This window comes from Ambystoma mexicanum, chromosome 1p (genome assembly GCF_040938575.1).
Source record: "Ambystoma mexicanum isolate Mex_15411 chromosome 1p, UKY_AmexF1_1, whole genome shotgun sequence".
NCBI lineage: Eukaryota > Metazoa > Chordata > Amphibia > Caudata > Ambystomatidae > Ambystoma > Ambystoma mexicanum.
Window position 1 is genome coordinate 1,283,125,459 of NC_090921.1, and position 17,589 is coordinate 1,283,143,047.

Below are 17,589 nucleotides of genomic sequence, written 5' to 3' on the forward strand. Positions count from 1 at the left end.
ACACCTGTCTGCCCCAGGTACTTTAGAAGAAATACACCTCCAATCCTGTTTTCTTTGCATTCTAGGAGCCTAATTCTGAGGCCCAGCGAATCCGACACTACCCCCACCTAAAATGTCCTCTGCCATTCCAGGGTTAGCGAGAGGAGTGGAGGAGAGGTGCGGTGAAAACGCCATTGAACAATGCTGTAAAATGCTTGCAGAAGGCGTGCTGCTATGTTAGCATGTGCAGAGCAATTACACAGTGAAACCCCTCCTCCGACACATTTGTACATCACCAAAAGTGTTGCCAGGCCGCCTGATCCTCGTTGACACTTAACTCTCACATCAAGAGGAAGCACAGTTTCTTAGACCATGGCCTTAGTATTCATATACTTTAAATCACAGTTAATTCAATTAGTGTTTCACGCGCCATGCCTGTATATTCTGCTGTGCTTTCTGGCAGTTTTAGGAATCATCTGTAATTACTGTAACATTTTGTTAAAATGTGTTAGTGGTGTATCTGCTTCAGCAAGCTCACTTTGCCATCTCGTGGCCAAATCCTGAATTGCTTTTGAAGCAAGGTAAGTGGAAGCCCGTGTTTCAAAATGGACCTCATACACTTCAGAAAGAAGCTGCCTGTTTCTCTCACTACAACTACACCTCCCAAGGTGTCGGTTATTAACGCCTTTTTTTGGCAGTGCTAGGAGGGTGTGAAGGCAGAAAAATACCCTCGCAGCCACTGCCTTGCACATATGGTGGTTGGCAAGCAGTACAAAACGACAATCATCAGGGACGTCATTTCACCAAAATGCCAGGGGTAGCGGAAGTGACATCACACGACCCTTGACCCCTTGATGACATCACAGGAAGTGATGTCATTTGACCCCACCCCAAAGTGATATCGCGGGAAGCGATGGAACACGACCTTTCACCCGTTGACAAAACAGGAAGTGGCATCACATGGCATTGTACACTACGAAAAATATGGCTGCAGTATCACTATAATGTGATGTACATTTCCTACCTGAATGGATCGCCATATGTATCATTAAGATCAGTGTGTATAGGCCCATATTACCAAATTACTGTGATTGCAAGCAGACGTCCATGACCAAATGATGATGATGTGTTATTCTATAGCACTTAAAGGATAGTTCCGGGACTTTTTTTTTATTGTCCCTACGGTTCGGCCATGTGTTTTTAAGCATAACTCGGTAGATCGTAGAAAACTTTCCTATGGACCTTACCCGACTTTTCGTCCATTAACGCACTCGAAATCAGCCGCCATTTTCTGATAATCCTATCACTTGCCGCATCGCCCTGGCTCACCTGCTTTTGCGGCACTAAATCAAATCCCCCGCCCCTGAAACAGACTTTATCAAAACATTCATATTCCCCGCCTCTATCCGTGACGTGACTGTGCTGCGTAGGCAAACGCGCCCAGGCGTCTTCTACGCGACTCCACACAGAACCCGGAAATCAACACAGATCAGCTCACACAACACAGCGCGCCACAATTCGCAATATGAAACTGTACTTTTAAATCAAACCGCAAGATTGTAAATTTGGTAAAGTACATTTATTTGACATCAAATGTTTAGAGAATATTCAGCGATTTTCTTTTTTATTTGCTCTCGATCCAAAATAGTTCGTTTTGAGGCACGCGATGTTCCTTTGCTGTACACAGGGTCTAAGATCATCTCACAATACAGCGCCACAATTCGGAATATCAAACTGTGGTTTAAAAGCAAACTGCAAGATTGTACATTTGGCAAAGTACATTTATTGGACATCAAATGTTTATAGAATATTCAGCGATTTTCATTTTTATTTGCTCTCGATCCAAAATAGTTCGTCTTGAGGCAAGCGATGTTCGTGTGCAGTAAACAGGGTGTTGGTTTACGATAAAATAAGCTCTTCGGTCGCACTGATAATCGCATGGCTGTTCCAACAACGAGGCACTAGGCCACCACAACGGTCTGTATGTTGCATCTAGCCGTTAGTACCGCGTAAGGGCATACTTGTACTTGGCGATCGTCCCATAAAATGGTCAGGGTGGTAACGTTGTTCACGCGGAGAAGCAACTAGCGGTTAAAGAAGCCGTCCGCCGGTGTCTGGTACTCGTGACACATGCAGTAATGCATGATGTACCTGTTTGAAAAACATAAACAATGAAATTAGTCTCACCATCAGATCTTTATTAAAATTATTCATTTTATATATTCGGTCGGGAAATTATTTCATAGCTAGGACAGTGCAACTGGGTTTTAAACGTCAAGGGGGGGCTGTAGGATACTGAGACAGGGGAGAGGGAGAGAGAAAGCAGAAGCAAAGGTTTTGAGGTGCTTCCGTAAAAGTAGACGGTTCTCCCCAAGATAGTGCGCGGTACAAAACAACATGCCACATAGAACGAACAAGTACAACTTAACCCGTCTTTAAAGCTACTGTATAGTAATTAAATTGCGGTATAAACTCATCTAAAGAGTTACTTACATTATATTTGCATTTTCCATTGCGTCTGTGCGTAGGGCAGCCCCGAAATACCACTCCTTCTATGCCGACGTTATTTCTTCTAATGAACGAACATGAAATGGCTTTCGTTTCTGAAATTATATTCATTATCGTTTCTTACGTGGTCCCGGCCTGTCAAGGTCAAAATACAATAGAACCTTATACTGAGTCGTGTGCCATTCTGGCACCCGAGAAAAAATCAAAGCAGCTGACCTTCACTTTGAACGAGCACACATTCCTAGTTAGCTACATTCAGTGTAAGGCATTCTCACAGGACTTGAAATTTACACTCCATCTTTGCATTTTGTCTGCGTGCTTTGCAGCCACACAGAACCATAAATACGGAGACATTCTATATTTTTTTAAAAATGATTTATATTACTGTTTGGTTTAATTTAATGCGCAAATGAACAAGGTTGGATAGATACACATATTCAATGGGCCTGCGACATGAGGAGACTTGAGAGAACAGACAATGAAATTACAATCATTTAAACCGTGATGTGTATTTCTCAATGAGTTCTTCTTTAGGTGGACATGGAACAGATGCAATGTTGGGTGGCAATGCAGTTGTCCCCTGCACAGGTTCGTTCACAACTCCATTTATGTGCCTATCTAGGACGTCAACAATAAGTTTCTCAATAAACTCATATTGCATATCCTCAAACACTGGTTTGATCACCCATTGTTTACTTCTTTTAGTGAAGGCCTTATTGTAGCGAAGCGTCCCTAAAGTTCCGGTCGTCCTACTTTGTTGACGGCCAACATTATGGTTATGTGCCAAGACCGCTAAAAGAGTCCGATTTATCATGCCCTCCATGCCAAAATGCAATCGTTTTGGCCTGTACTTGAGGCACATATTGTGGAACACCTCCAAATCTCCTGTGTGGCAGAATTCCGTGAGTCCCCTCAAAGCTTTTGTTATAGTTTTATCAAATACAATCTTTTCAATGGCTTTGTGAGTGGGTGATGAAGGAATCAACCACTTCTTCTTCCGTGCCTCCTCTGTGGACAAATGGCCATGTTCACAATTGTGGAAATGTTGGTTCGTGTTCCATCGGTGAACGTTTGTACAGTGTGGCATTACTGACCGCCATTTTTCCAGTAGAATTTCCAACGACCCTCCACATGTTTTTGAGCTCCACCAAAGATGGTTGCTGATTGACTTTGACCACTGTGAAATACCTTGCAATTCTTTTTTTTTACCTGCAGCCGACAATTTTTTATTGATTGATTTTGCAAGATGCCAAACGTCAAATTGGTGATTTATATTTTTGTACTGTTCTCTCATTGTCTTGGCAATTGAAACGTGTCTGTCCGTGGCTATCAGGTCGATCACCATACCCCGCGATTGTAGTTCTTGCAATGATGCTACAAAGCCAACTTTCTCCATGGCCACTGAGGATGTACTTTGTGACACCTGCACGACCACCGAACTCACAATTTTCTTACTTTCCATGTCCTGAAAGTGGTAGGTGCAGTACTTGGCTGAAAATCCTGGGCTGTCGCACTGTCCATCACCGGCTAGCCTGAACCGTTTGCCCGCGAATGTACTATCAATAGACATTTTTTCCATTCTCCAAGCTTCGCTAATGGCTGGAAATAGATAATCGGTTTGGTATTTGTAGAACTGAGTTTTCGCAATGAAATGGATTCCCACAAACTGAAAGAAAGACTCTAATTTTTTAAAACTTGAACCACTAAAAAGTGCAGCCGCTGCACAAAGTAGATTGCCTGCTGGCAGTTGTCCCAGCATAGGTTGTGCAGACCATGTGAAAGGATGATATTTTGTACAGGTGGCATGTATTTTAAGGTTAGTGCCTCGAATTGCACGAGTCACATTAATCAATGGCTCCCCACATACTTCCCCACCAACCAAATGCCCACATTTCATCCGAATAATAATATCAATCAAACAACTATCGAATACAATGAATTTGGCCTCTTTCCTTATACTGTCACTCTGCATCCCAGCTGGTTCGGCCTGTAACGTTGAGGACATGTCACTCACATGAAAGGTAGAATCTCTGATATCGTCTTCCGCTATGTTCAGTGATATTGATGGTGTTTCATTGTCGCCTACTTCATTCTCTTCCATTGCAACATCTGTTCCTTCTCCGGCGATGGGTGAATAAAACAATTTCTTCAACTTTCTCGCGGTCTTAGTTTTTGCGGGTGTGGATTCTGTGAATTGATCTCCGACTGCATCCGAACTACCAGGAGGACATTCACTATCAATGGCTGGTGGTGGTATAGCTCCGTTGTCAATCACTTCATATTCTTCCCATTGGCACGATGCTTCTCCAGTCTCAAGTCCCTGCCAAAAGGTTTGACAAGCAACATCTCTCGTTCGCTTCACTGTCTGTGTAGATCTAGTTCGTACACCCACTCGCAACTAGAGGACAGATTGGAAAAGGGGTGTTCAGTTTAAACACAACTTACAGTATTGAACTATTAACAGTGAAAAACAACATAATATAGTGACCAGGACACTAACCTTCTTTTGCTTTCTTTTCTTTGAAACTTTCTTGCCTCGAACTTCAACATCAGGACGCTGTTGCTCCGACTCGTGTGTGTATATGTCTCCACTTCCTCTTGCGCTGCAACGACTATGTTTTCCTGATAAGCACATCCATCACGCACTGACGCTCCATCGACTCCCTGAAACATAGAACTTTCATTAGTATGTATAATAATATCGAAAACACAAAATGTACTTGGGGACCAATACCCACGTACATCTCAATAGCAAAACACGAATGAACGCTTTGTGTAGAACATTCAAACGACAATTATTCACGCATTGTTGATCTAGTTAGATGGAACTGTCAAGATCCATACCTCGGGCTCCTCATAGACTTCCATTGATGATATTATTGAAGATGATGCTTCAGTGACTCCCTGAAACACAGTAATTGCATTAGTATGGTTTTCTATTTTGATAAAAAGAACATAAAGTTTGTGCAGGCGTCAACGGCTCATCTAAATAGACCTGCACAAATGATCAGTTGTCTAAAATAAATAATGGATATCTAAATATGATTCGATTTGCTCGATCGTTGGAAGTGTCACCACCCAGAAATCTGCATCAACTACTAGGGGTGATGTTCTTGTAGAAGAAGCTCCGTCATCTCCCTGAAACATAGTACTTGCGTTAATAAAGAAGGAAGTATAGCGGATGTAATCACGTCATATGATCTCGCTTGATCGAGCTGTCAGTATCCATACCTCGAAATGCATAAGAACATCAAGGGACGATGTAACTGCGGTGCACACTTCTGCAAGCTGTTGCGCCGACCCGTAACTGCACGCTCCCCCTTCTTCTTGGACTAATGCTCCATCGACTCCCTGAAACATAGGACTTTCATTAGTAATGAACACAATATTGAAAAAAGAAGACACATACGAGGGCGACGACAGAAGGACATATCAATGGCTAAAAACGAAAGAAACATTGTGTGTAACAATCACGCTACAAGAATGCAAGATCTGATGATCTCCATCGATGGAACTGTCCTGAAACGTACCTCGAGCATCTGAGTGACATCAACGGTAGTCGTCAATACGTTGGACTCCTCAGCATCTCCCTGAAAGACAGTACTTGAATTATTTTGGATAACAATAATTATAACTGAAAACAAAGACTAGAGGACGAGTACAAGGGTGTACCATTAGGTAAAATAATTACACGATAAATTAAAACTATTGATTTACATGCCTAAAACAAGTCAATGGCAGAATAGCTAAGTAAGATTACCCGATAGGCGCTTGAAGTGGCTGATAACTGCAATAACGACACGGATGGAGAATCTTCCGCCTTCATATTGAGTGGATACATAAATGGGGAAATTATTGTTAGCTAATGCTACACACTACCGCAAGGCCGAGAGATAAATACGTAAACTTGACTCACCAGTGGAGGGATGTGGACGAATAGAGTGGGAATAGCGGTTGAGAGCAATTTTCGCCTCGCTCGCGGTGTGTTCTTCTTTATTAGCAATGATGTGGAGTACATGTCAGAGGTAAAGTGCCTGCTGCAGATGCGGTATCGATCACCCCTCTTGTCCGCAAAGACTTCTAGGAGTCTACTTTCAAGCTCAGAGGGTGGATATCCGCAATATCGGACCCATTCTCTTATCTGATCTATTGTCTTAGGGAAAACATGCATTATAGTACCTTCAGATTTATTATGGGTCTTCGAAGGGCAACCGCCAATGGAACAGGCAGGCATTGTGGAAAGTTCTGAAAAGTAAAGATCAACAATTCTCTATGAATACCAATGTGTTAAAAAATTAAATGACACATAAAAGGTTCAATGCAAGGTATGTTTTGGTTCTTGGAACTATACAAGTTATTCACATGCGGATAAGTATTTGAATAACTTTAAAAAAATAGAAAAATAATTTGACTAAACTCAGAACATGTGACTAGTTCCTTGCATGTACTGTCTTGAACGAAAAGAAATTGGACGCAAAATGAGTATGGTACATGGCCTTACCTTGACGAGCAAACAGTTAGATGCAGGGATCAGAGTAGTTTCTTTTCGAAGAACAGGGAGCAGTTCACAGGTTGCAAACTGACAAGTTTCCTCGAAGTGGTCACGGAAGTTCACAGAGACGAAGAGCAGATAACCAGCACCTTCACGGGTTGACTAGCAAAGTGCAAAGAAGTTCTCATTATAAATATGAAGTGGGTTATAAAGAATTCGAAACAGGGGTGTGTTTGTGAATGAATGACGTGTATGAATCACGTCCAGCGTGAGGGGGGATGCTTGGCAGGAGACACGGAGTCTGGCGGTAGACATGGGAACAACAACCCATGCTCTATAGACCACTTTGAAGTGTACATGGTCTTTGGCACCTCTTGGCCTTTATCGCTCCCTGACAGCTCCACTTGCCAGCGCAAGTACCCCGGTGCGAACTGCCTTTGATAGGGCGGGGGGTGGATTGGGGCGGTGGTCGTGCAGACAAGACACAGGAAGACTCGTGAATGGAGACACACTTATGTGGATTGCAGGGGGCCGTCCAGCGTGAGGGGGGATGCTTGGCAGGAGACACGGGGTCTGGCGGTAGACATGGGAACAACAACCCATGCTCTATAGACCACTTTGAAGTGTACATGGTCTTTGGCACCTCTTGGCCTTTATCGCTCCCTGACAGCTCCACTTGCCAGCGCAAGTACCCCGGTGCGAACTGCCTTTGATAGGGCGGGGGGTGGATTGGGGCGGTGGTCGTGCAGACAAGACACAGGAAGACTCGTGAATGGAGACACACTTATGTGGATTGCAGGGGGCCGTCCAGCGTGAGGGGGGATGCTTGGCAGGAGACACGGGGTCTGGCGGTAGACATGGGAACAACAACCCATGCTCTATAGACCACTTTGAAGTGTACATGGTCTTTGGCACCTCTTGGCCTTTATCGCCCCCTGACAGCTCCACTTGCCAGCGCAAGTACCCCGGTGCGAACTGCCTTTGATAGGGCGGGGGGGGGTGGATTGGGGCGGTGGTCGTGCAGACAAGACTCGTTTGCCGCAGGGCCTCACCAAGGAGAGGCCATCTAACTGCATGTAAGAGGCAGGCTGCAGGATCTAATACTTGGAAGGCAGGGGGGTGAGTTTATAAATACCTCACCCTCCCAGGAGAATATATGGGTGCAGTTCACCCTGGAGACCCTGGATCCCTAGGCAGTTAGTCAGCAGCAGGCTGGCCTGTGGTGGCAAGGCGGCACGGGCCAGAGGGGGTCATCTCTGTACCCGGTGCCCAAAAGGATGATTTATTATGATCAACCATATTGATTATTTACCTATAACCATGTTTTGTATCAATAAAATCCAACGGCCTTCCTTTTATTGCCAACGCTTGAACAAAGTGGTGTGGTAAGTATTTTTGGGGGAGGAGGCAAGGCCGGGAGGCTTGATGCCAACCCGCAAAATAACATATGTATGTCTGCTGCATATGGGTTCAACGGTTATGTGGATTGAAGGTGGGCGGCCAGCGTGAGGGAGGATGCTGGCCGGAGACATGTGGTGTGACAAGACAAGGCACAGGAAGACTATTCAATGGAGACACACTAGATTCATTTAAAAAATCAAAACAACCATTGTTAAAATATATGTTGGGTTTTATTTTAGATCTTAATTTCAATTGAACATAAATAATAAACATTACACATTGTAAAGTTGCGGTTGCAGCACATCCCGGGAAAATCCGCGGTATTGTCCACTGTCGCTGGGGAAATGTTGTCTAATGGCAAGTACCGCACAGGCAGGTATTACTCTCCGAACGCGGTGTCCGAGCCTCCCGTGAAGCCACCAAGTGAAGCAACGATAGGCCACCAGCCTGTACCACCTGTGAAAATGAAAGATGCAAACTGTATTAAAATGACAACTTTCTTATCACTGTCGATTCAGGTACAAAAATGCCATTCTGCTTTGAAAAAAATTCTATCTAGAAAATGCACAACATGGAACCAATTTACATGCATTCGAATGATATGTAGATGTAGTTTTATATGTGGGAGACGACCATGAAATAGTAGTGGCATCACTGACATCACAACCAGAGTATACTTACTCCTTACTCGGATTACGCGGACGAACAGTGCCGCAAAGTTCGTGCATAAGCACCATCATCATCCTCAACACTGTCCGTGAGAGGCAGGCTTCCCTGAACTCTGGCAGCTCGGTGATGCATTGCGGACTTGGCTCGCCTTCCGAAATGTAGGCCAAGCACCCGGAATTTTCACGGCAGCAGCAGTTCTCCTCCTCAGTTGGCATTAGCTCGCACCGATTGCACGTGCACCAGGTGGAGACGCCGTCCATGCGACATGGTCCAGGCTCTTCATCCGTTGACTGGTCCTCCCAACTGCCGTCCGAATCCCCATCGTTTTCGCGTGCTTGCCTTTCCAGTAGTTCTTCCTCGGTGTACTCGGGCTCGTACATATACGGCATTATTGTAGCCATTGTGTGGTAAAGAAAGTAAAATAATTTATAGCGGTGGTACTGGTATCTGTTCACACGGGCTACAATCAACGAAGGTAGCTGACCAGAGCACAGAAACGAGTCACAGAATACTCAAAGTAACACAGCGAGAGTAATGGAATCGAAAATCTGCTGCTGTGTGTTGTGAAACGGTGTGTTTATACTTATTGAGGAAAGAGGCGTCCTGCCGTTTCCATGGCGACACTTCATTAGCTGAGGCGCAGCGATTGTTGACACGAAACGTGCTTTGGCGTTGGGAAATGGGCGGTACGCGTCTGCTGATGTCAGGCTCAGGGGCGGGGGATTTGATTTAGTGCCGCAAAAGCAGGTGAGCCAGGGCGATGCGGCAAGTGATAGGATTATCAGAAAATGGCGGCTGATTTCGAGTGCGTTAATGGACGAAAAGTCGGGTAAGGTCCATAGGAAAGTTTTCTACGATCTACCGAGTTATGCTTAAAAACACATGGCCGAACCGTAGGGACAATAAAAAAAAAAAGTCCCGGAACTCTCCTTTAAGCTTAAGCGCTTTACATAGAAGAAATATACACCCAATATCACCCAACCTGTGTTGGTACCCATTTATTGACCTCAGAAGGATGAAAGGCTGAGTTGAGGCATTTGAGAACAGACTAAATCAGTGACTCACCCCCTGAAGTGTGCCTGAAATAAACCTTTAATGAGTCTAGCAATTATTTATAGAATTCCAGAAAGACACCTTTTTTGGCATTTCTATTCTTTCTTATTTAGGTTTAGTGTTGAAAGTGTTAGACTTGTGGCCCTCATGTTCTTATTTTTCTTCTTTTTTTAAGGGGCCTGAACAAGAAAGCCAGCCACTCCAGAAGTAAAGAGCCACATGGTGCTGGCCACAGCCCAGGAACTTGCATTGCAAAAAAAAAAAGTATTTTTTTTTTTTTTTTTAGAGGTCGCAAGGGAGACCACAGAGGTGGCACCTGCGACCTCTGGTGACCCCCAAATGACGTCCCTGCACACGTTGCTTGAATGTGGCAGACAGTGCCTTAAATGGCATGGGAAAATGAACCGGGGCTCATCAAGGGGGCGTGGCCTTAGGCGGGGTCACCTGTTGATTCGTTAGGCCACACACCATTGACGAGCCCCAGTTTAATGGGCTACAGGCACCCCCGCTAGGTAGCCCTTTGTGGAGATGAGCATCCTCTGCACCATAGAGGAGAGGGTGCTGGTCTCTGGCGGGGGACATCAGCCACATGTTTTCAGCCTTAATGTTGATGCTGCCACTCGCCAGGCATCCCTTTAGCTAAGAGATGCAGCGATCACCCGCCAGGCATCCCTTTAGCTAAGAGATGCAGAGATCCGGAGCAGGACGTATTGACGCGGCCTGTTCGGCGCGGGCCGATCCGCTGCGACCGCTTTGGCACAGCAGACATTTTGGCACGCTGGAACGTTCCGCCTCCGGGATATTTTGGTGTGGGGGATGCATAAAATATATTGATGGGATTTTCCAGTTTGGATGTGGGCTGGAATGTTGTGTGATGCCCTCACCGCTGTGGGAGGGTGGGAGAGGGCTTTACTTTCTATGGGTGATGCCGTCACAGCTGTGGGAGGGTGGGAGTCTCAGCACTCCGAGTGCTGCGCTCAGCCATGAGCTTGGGGGTGATGCTGTGACTAACGGACCTTCCTTTGATGTCAGTACTCCCAGAGGTGGTCTCAGGTCCCAGCTCTCAGAGAGCAGCTGATGCTGGCAGTTCTCAGACCTCAGGGGTGCTGTCCTCGGAGGTCACGGTCGTGCTCTCAGAGAGCTCAAGGGAGTGTGAGTGGGTGTGCGGGGATGAGGGGGTGTTGGGGCGATTCTTCCAGAACTCATGGGTGCTGTCCTTGGAGGTTAAGGTGCTGCTCTCAGAGAGCTCAGAGGAGTGTGTGTGGGTGTGCGTGGATGGGTGATTGTGGGGGGATTCTGCCGAACCTCAGGGGTGCTGTCCCCGGAGGTCACAGTGCTGCTCTCAGAGAGCTCAGAGGAGTGTGTGTGGGTGTGCAGGGATGGGGATTTGTGGGGGGATTCTGCCAGACCTCAGGGGTGCTGTGCTTGGAGGTCACGGTGCTGCGCTCAGAGGAGTGTGTGTGGGAGTGCGGGGATGGGGGGTGTTGGGGCGATTCTGCCAGACCTCAGGGGTGCTGTCCTTGGAGGTCACGGTGCTGCTCTCAGAGAGCTCAGGGGAGTGTGTGTGGGTCTGCGGGGATGGGGGGTGGTGGGGAGATTCTGCCAGACCTTAAGGGTGCTGTCCTCGGAAGTCACAGTGCTGCTCTCAGAGAGCTCAGAGGAGTGTGTGTGGGTGTGCGGGGATAGGGGATGGTGGGGGGGATTCTGCCAGACCTCTGGGGTGCTGTCCTCGGAGATCACGGTGCTGCTCTCAGAGAGCTCAGTGGAGTGTGTGTGGGTGTGCAGGGATGGGGGGTGGTGGGGAGATTCTGCCAGACCCTAAGGGTGCTGCCCTCGGAGGTCACGGTGCTGCTCTCAGAGAGCTCAGGGGAGTGTGTGTGGGTGTGCGGGGATGGGGTGGTGGGGGGATTCTGCCAGACCTCAGGGGTGCTGTCCTCGGATGTCACTGTGCTGCTTTCAGAGAGCTCAGGGGAGTGTGTGTGGGTGTGCGGGTATGCGGGAGAGGTGGGGGATTCTGCCAGACCTCAGGGCTGCTGTCCTCGGAGGTCATGGTGCTGCTCTCAGAGAGCTCAGAGGAGTGTGTGTGGGTGTGCAGGGATGGGGGTTTGTGGGGGGGATTCTGCCAGACCTCAGGGGTGCTGTCCTTGGAGGTTACAGTGCTGCTCTCAGAGAGCTCAGAGGAGTGTGTGTGGGGTGCAGGGATGGGGGTTTGTGGGGGGATTCTGCCAGACCTCAGGGGTGCTGTCCTTGGAGGTTATGGTGCTGCTCTCAGAGAGCTAAGAGGAGTGTGTGTGGGTGTGCAGGGATGGGGGGGTTGTGGGGGGATTCTGCCAGACCTCAGGGGTGCTGTCCTCTGAGGTCACGGTGCTGCTCTCAGAGAGCTCAGGGGAGTGTGTGTGGGTGTGTGGGGATGGGGGTGGTGGGGAGATTCTGCCAGACCTTATGACGGAGGCCCCGGGCCGCATGAAATGCAGGACGATAGAGGGTCTGGGAGATTAGGCGCGGGGTAGGGGAAAACGGCGCAAAAGCGTAGGGAGGGGCGTCCGAATAGCGCCACAAGAAACAAAAGCCCAGGAAAGGGCAGGAAACAGCACCTGGGAAGGTGCGAAATATAACAGCAAGGGGTCAGGGGGGTAACCCAACCGCCACCAAGAAGGAACAAAAGGCCGGAGTTGTATAAGTAAGCCAGGAAAAGGTGAGGCGGCACAAACCAGGTAAGAGCTCACCTCTCTCGGGTAGGCTCTTAGTGCCTGGATAAGGGGAAGGAAAAGCGTTTGCTCTTGCGGGCTCACGCAATTTTTCTACCTCTCTGATTTCATTATAAACGCAGTGGCTACGAGTCACCCAGCGGTGCCGGAGCAGGAGCGACCCAGAAGTACCAGCTGTGAACGAACAAAGCACCTTCGCCGTGGTCAAATGAGAAGCGTGGCTGACAGAATTCAGACGAGAAGGATGGCGGAAGGAAGAGCAAAAAGGGCCCAAGAATTCTCAGAATGGGCTAGAAAGGCAGAGAAGGAATATGGGGCACAATGGGTGCTGGAGATAATACAGAAAGAAGAAAGGGCGAAGGCAACATCACCTCTGCTGTTCATAGAGCACAGCAGCAGCGAAGGAGAAGACGAGGTACTGCAAGGACAGAAGAGGGGAAGAGTGGAGTCAAGAGAGCAGAGGAACAGACAGAGGCACCGACCAAGAGAAAGAAAAAAGATAAAAACAAAGGTACTGTGAATAATAATGTGGGGAATAAAATCGTAAAAATGTTTAAAAATTGCGTCACGGTTTCGGGTAAATTGCCCAGAACTAATGGCAAGAAGAGCAGATGGGGCAGGGGATCCAGGGAGGAGCAGCAGGGGAGTTCCTCAACTGAAGCAAGCAGCGATGACGAAGAAAGGGATCATCTAAGGGCCTGGGTAAAATGGAGAGGAGTGGTGAGCAGGGAAAAACAGAGAGGGGCAGGGGGGCGGGGGCAGAACCCAGGGAAACCCCGGTCCTGGCACCACAAGGAGCACCAGTAGACCCGGTGCCGCAAGGGGCACCAATAATCCTGACACCACAAGGTCCACCGGCAGGGCCAAACGCAGTGGCAGGGGACACACCACCGGGGGCAGCACCGACGGTGGCAGCGGCAGAAAATGGGGGGCCACTCATGACGAAATATGGCAGGCCAACCATGGGTAAAGATGCACAGGGCAGGTCAATGAAAGCGATGGCTTGGTACATAAATGACAAAGTAAAGGAAAAAATATGGAGGAAGAAATTGATCGATATCTTTACATTGTTAGATTGTCAAAAGAGGGGGATGAATGTGGCCCTAGAGGACATGAAGGAGGACGAGAAAAGTTTACTAAAAAAGGGGCCAGTAGTAAGGAATTTTGACAACTGGATGTCGGCCTTCATCATAATGTCTACAATTATATTACAAAAATTTCCGGAAGACGGGGGTAGCATTAGTTGCGTATCAACAGAGGGTGCTGAAGGTACACGCAGCGTTTGGAGGTGACGCATGGTTGGAGTATGATCACGAATTCAGAAAGGAGATGGACTGCTTTCCGGATATGGGTTGGGATGAAGAAAACTTTAATCTCTACATATTTAATGTGCTAAAGGAGAAATGGGATTCCAAGGAGCAGAGCACAGTGGGGCAGCAGGGAAGGCATAAGCAGAAGGATTACAAAGCGGATTATAGATACAATAGCAGTAAGTATGAATCCAGTTATGACGGAAATAGAGACCAGAGTTTTCGGAGCAGAAATTATGGGTCACAGCGAGGGTGGCAGAGCAGCCTGCCCCCAACAACACAGGTGGGGGGACAGCGGGAGCACGGGGACAACACGAGCAGAACCAGGACAATGTAGGAGTTTTGAAAAGGGGGTACCCTGTAGCTGGGGATGGAAGTGCAAGTTCAGCCACAAGTGCGAGAGATGTAAGGGTGACCACAGCAGCGCCAAGTGCACAAGGGCCGCAGCTCCAAGCGGCAGAAGCAATGCGACGCTGAAATAGGAACTGGGGCGGGAAGGGGGCCACGCCGGTAAAAATCGAGAGGATGGAAAGGTGGCTCCAGAAATACCCAGACCAAGAAACGCCAGACCAGATCAGACAAGGCTTTAGAGAAGGTTTTAACATCCCGTTTACCGGGCAGGGAGCGCAAGACATTCCGAGGAATCTAAAGTCGGCAACCGAAAACAGAGATATAGTGACCAGTAAGATCAGGAAAGAGGTAGAACTGGGGAGGGTGGAGGGCCCCTTTACGGCCTTACCATTCGAAGAATTTATATGCTCTCCACTGGGGCTGGTGTCGAAAAAAGACAAAGAGGAATACAGGTTAATACACCACCTATCCTACCGCCCGGGGGCCTCGGTGAACGACCGCATCGCCCAGATCGATGCAACAGTATCATATTCAGACTTCGAGGAGGCGGTAGAACTGGTCAGGAAAGCGAGAAAAGGGGCATGAATGGCGAAAGCAGACATTAAATCGGCATTCCGCCTGTTGCCAGTCAACAGCAGATCGCAAAGATGGTTATGTATGCATTGGGAGGGGGAATACTTTGTCAACAAATGTCTCCCGATGGGGTGCGCCATCTCATGCGCATATTTTGAGAGGGTAAGTTCATTTTTGTAATGGGCGGTAACAGAAGAGATGTGATGGTACATTACCTGGCTGATTTTTTATTCATTGGGCCCAAAGGTTCAGAGCTATGCAAGGCAACCCTGGATAAATTCGTGGAAATAACAAGCGAGTGGGGTTTTCCTCTGGCGGAGGAGAAAACGATGGGCCCAACGCAGATTATCCAATTCCTAGGAATAGAAATTGACTCAAACAAAGGAAGGTGTGGGATCCCGGAGGACAAGGTGATGGATCTGCTGAAGACAATAAAGGAACTACAAGGAAGAAACAAAGCGACAGTGAGGGAATTGCAGGCGCTGGCAGGAAAGCTGAACTTCGCAGGAAGAGTCATACCACAGGTGAGGGTGTTCCAGAGACGTATAGAGCTGAAAACGAGAGGTGCTACAAAGGGGCACCACAGAGTCAGGCTCGGGGGAGGAATCAAGAGAGATCTGGAAGTGTGGGCAGAACTTTTGAAATACTTCAATGGGTCGGTGATATGGCGCTCACCGGTGAACGAGGAAGGTAAAAGGGTGTTGTTCACCGATGCAGCAGGTGGCCTTGGTTTTGGCGCAATACTGGGGAAACAATGATGTGCAGGCAAGTGGCCAAAAACATGGCAGGTGGCGGAATGGACAAAAAACATAACGCTGCTGGAGCTCTTCCCGATATGGGTCGCGTTATGCGCATGGGAGGAAGAGCTAGGAAACAAGGAGTTGGCAGTATGGTCAGATAACATGGCGGTGGTGCACGTGTTAAACAAAGGAAGTGCGTCATGCATGATAGTGTTGGAATTAATGAGGGCAATCACGCTGGAAAGCCTAAAAATTAATACATGCATAAAGGCGAGGCATATCGCTGGGGAAGCAAATGTGGTGGCTGATGCAATCTCTCGCTTTCAGTGGGAAAAATTCAGGGAGCTGAGACCGGACGCTGCCAAGGAAAGAACGCCCACGCCGCGGAAGGCATGGCTCCCGTTGGAGGCACTAGAACGGAAAGCACGGTTGGCCACAAGGTCGACTCAAAAGAAGTGGGAGAAGAACGGAGAAAGGAAAGGGTCATCGACAAGCTGACCAGGAACGCCCTAACGTACAAAATGGGTAAGCAGTACGAAAAGCATGTAAACGATGTGTTGGTGGAAACAGGCGGAAAAGAGGTGGAAAAAATTTCAACTGAAAAAATGTGTGAGTTTCTCGAAGGGGCATTTGCCAAAGGGAAAAAGAAAAGCTGGGCAGCAGCGCACCTAGCGGCGGTGGCATATACCACAAAAGTGGTGGGCATACCGGACCCGACAGACAACGCAAAAATAAAATCCGCTATGAGAGGATGGGCGAAATTAGAGGGGAAGAAACCAGATAACAGAAGGCCGGTAAATTTTGGTAAGTTGATAATTCTGTTAAAAGTACTGCGAGACACATGCAGCAGCACGTACAAAACGTGCTGTTCAGGGCAGCATTTGCGCTAGCATACTATGGGGCTTTCAGAGTAGGGGAACTGGTGGCCAGTAATACGGTGGCAGGAGACGGCCTAGCAAGGAAAGACATTAGTATGGGAAACAAGGGGATATCTATAATGCTAAAGAAATCTAAAACAGACCAAACGGGGAAGGGGAGAGCAATAGACCTCAATTGCATCAGAGAGAAGGACCACTGTCCCAGATGCATCACCCAAGAATTCCTAGATCTTCGACCAGAGGTCGACGGGCAGCTATTAATACATAGGGACGGCAGCACACTCAGCAGGTACCAGTTTCAGGCGGTATTGAAACAGGCGGTGGCAAAAGCAGGATGGGATCCAGACGAATTTGGAACACACTCTTTCAGGATAGGAGCAGCGACCTCTGCATGGGCGGGGGGTCTGGGAGCGAAGGGTGTGAGAAGAATTGTGGGGATGGAAGTCGTAATGTTTTAAAAAATACATAAGGGAGGAACTAATATAACACTTATCTTCCCCGTTTCCATAGAGGCCGGACCCTACAAATCGGCATGGATAGTGGGGCACTCTTTCGTGACCCGGTCAGGCAGGTGGCTGGAAGAGGAGAAGCAGGGACTACATTTCAGAAACACAATTACATCCTGGTGGGGCCTCCCGGGGATGCACTGGGAGGACATTCACGACAGGCTGTTGGATCTGATAGGTTTCAGGTACCCCCCCCCCCCCCCCCCCCCTCCGAGTACCTAGTTTTACATCTCGGAGGGAACGATCTGGTGAGCACAAATAGGGGTAAATTACAAAGGAACATTTGCGAGTCGCTGCATAGCATAGCCTGCAGCTGGTGGAAAACTGAGATTTTTATGTCAGAAATAATACCAGGAAGGGACTGGTATGGGGCACAGAAGAGGCACGCAATCGAAATAGCCAGAAAGAAACTAAATAAATC